Genomic DNA, 2,957 nt, shown 5'->3' with positions numbered 1-2,957 from the left:
TTTCCATGACAGAGAAGAGAAGTAAACTGTCAGAAAACAGGAAATCCCAACCAACTGAGCAAAAATGTGGTTGGTCTCTGGTCAAGTCACTAATTCCACTGAACTGCACCCGCACACAACACTGAGCTCAACATCACAAGCCTTGCTTCATTTGATAAAAAACAGGAACATGAGACCCATAAAACATGACAATTGAGCTATACATACACATATTTATAGGGTACCAGTCAAAAGTTTGGACACACCAACTCATTTCAGGGTTTTTCTTTATTTTTACTATTTTCTACATTGTAGAATAATAGTGAAGACATCAAAACTATGGACTACACATATGGAATCATGTAGTAACCAAAAAAAGTGGTAAAGAAATCAAAACATACTTCAGATTCTTCAAAGTAGCCATCCTTTGCCTTGATTACAGCTTTGCTCTCTTTATATTCTCTCAGCCAGTTTCACCTGGAATGCTTTTCCAACAGTCTTGAAGGAGTTCCTACATATGCTAAGCACTTGGCTGCTTTTCCTTCTCTCTGCGGTCTACCTCATCCCAAACCATATCAATTGGGCTCAGGTCAGGTAATTGTGGAGGCTAGGTCATCTGATGCAGCACTCCATTACTCTCCTTCTTGGTCAAATAGCCCTTACACAGCTTGAAGGTGTGTTGGGTCATTGTCCTGTTAAAAAAACAAATGATAGACCCACTAAGCGCAAACCATATAGGATGGCGTATCACTGCAGAAGGCTGTGGTAGCCATGCTAGTTGTGTGCCTTGAATTAAAAATAAATCAGTCAGTGTCAGCAGCAAAGCACACCCACACACCTCCTCCTCCATGGTAGGAACCACACATGCAGAGATCATTCGTTCGTCTGCTCTGCGTCTCACAAAGACACGGCAGTTGGAACCAAAAATCTCAAATTTGGACTCAGACCAAAGGACAAATTTCCACCGGTCTAATGTCCATTGCTCATGTGTCTTGGCCCAAGCAAGTCTCTTCATCTTATTGGTGTCCTTTAGTTGTGTTTTTTTGTTGCAACAATTCAACCATGAATGCTTGATTCACGGAGTCTCCTCTGAACAGTTGATGTTGAGATGTGTCTGTTACTTGAACTCTGTGAAGCATTTATTTAGGCTGCAATTTCTGAGGCTGGTAACTCTAATGAACTTATCCTCTGCAGCAGAGGGAACTCTGGGTCTTCCATTCCTGTGGCGGTCCTAATGAGAGCCAGTTTCATCATAGCGCTTCATGGTTTTTGCTACTGCACTTGAAGAAACTTCAAAGTTATTGACATTTTCCAGATTGACTGACATTCATGTCTTGAAGTAATGATGGACTATCGTTTCTCTTTGCTTATTTATCAAAGAGACTTGGTCTTTTACCAAACAGGGCCCTCTTCTGTATACCACCCGTACCTTGTCACAACATAACTGATAGTCTCAAACGCATTAAGGAAAGAAATTCCACAAATGAACTTTTAACAAGGCACACCTTAATTGACAAGCATTCCAGGTGACTACCTCATGAAGCTGGTTGAGAGGATGCCAAGAGTGTGCAAAGCTGTCATCAAGGCGATGGGTGGCTACTTTGAAGAATCTCAAATATAAAGTATAGAGCCTTCTCTGGTCTCTACTCCTCCCATTACGGGGTCTGAGATGCCGAAGCTTACCACCATTAGCTCTGACAAATTGAAAACTCTAGTCATTGGCGACTCCATTACCCACAGTATTAGACTTAAAACGAATCATCCAGCGATCATACACTGTTTACCAGGGGGCAGGGCTACCGACGTTAAGGCTAATCTGAAGATGGTGCTGGCTAAAGCTAAGACTGGCGAGTGTAGAGAGTATAGAGATATTGTTATCCACGTCGGCACCAACGATGTTAGGATGAAACAGTCAGAGATCACCAAGCGCAACATAGCTTCAGCGTGTAAATCAGCTAGAAAGATGTGTCGGCATCGAGTAATTGTCTCTGCCCCCCGGTTAGGGGGAGTGATGAGCTCTACAGCAGAGTCTCACAATTCAATCGCTGGGTGAAAACTGTTTTCTGCCCCTCCCAAAAGATAGAATTTGTAGATAATTGGCCCTCTTTCTGGGACTCACCCACAAACAGGACGAAGCCTGACCTGCTGAGGAGTGACGGACTCCATCCTAGCTGGAGGGGTGCTCTCATCTTATCTACCAACATAGACAGGGCTCTAACTCCTCTAGCTCCACAATGAAATAGGGTGCAGGTCAGGTAGCAGGCTGTTAGCCAGCCTGCCAGCATAGTGGAGTCTGCCACTAGCACAGTCAGTGTAGTCAGCTCAGCTATCTCCATTGAGACCGTGTCTGTGCCTCGACCTAGCTTGGGCAAAACTAAACATGGCGGTGTTCGCCTTAGCAATCTCACTAGGATAAAGACCTCCTCCATTCCTGTCATTATTGAAAGAGATCATGATACCTCACATCTCAAAATAGGGCTACTTAATGTTAGATCCCTTACTTCAAAGGCAATTATAGTCAATGAACTAATCACTGATCATAATCTTGATGTGATTGGCCTGACTGAAACATGGCTTAAGCCTGATGAATTTACTGTGTTAAATGAGGCCTCACCTCCTGGCTACACTAGTGACCATATCCCCCGTGCATCCCGCAAAGGCGGAGGTGTTGCTAACATTTACGATAGCAAATTTCAATTTACAAAAACAAAAATGACGTTTTCGTCTTTTGAGCTTCTAGTCATGAAATCTATGCAGCCTACTCAATCACTTTTTATAGCTACTGTTTACAGGCCTCCTGGGCCATATACAGCGTTCCTCATTGAGTTCCCTGAATTCCTATCGGACCTTGTAGTCATAGCAGATAATATTCAAATCTTTGGTGACTTTAATATTCACATGGAAAAGTCCACAGACCCACTCCAAAAGTCTTTCGGAGCCATCGTCGACTCAGTGGGTTTTGTCCAACATGTCTCTGG

The sequence above is a fragment of the Oncorhynchus keta genome, chromosome 32 (assembly GCF_023373465.1).
Source record: "Oncorhynchus keta strain PuntledgeMale-10-30-2019 chromosome 32, Oket_V2, whole genome shotgun sequence".
In the NCBI taxonomy this organism is placed as follows: domain Eukaryota; kingdom Metazoa; phylum Chordata; class Actinopteri; order Salmoniformes; family Salmonidae; genus Oncorhynchus; species Oncorhynchus keta.
The sequence above is the reverse complement of the archived record's forward strand: the minus strand, read 5'-3'. Positions refer to the sequence as shown.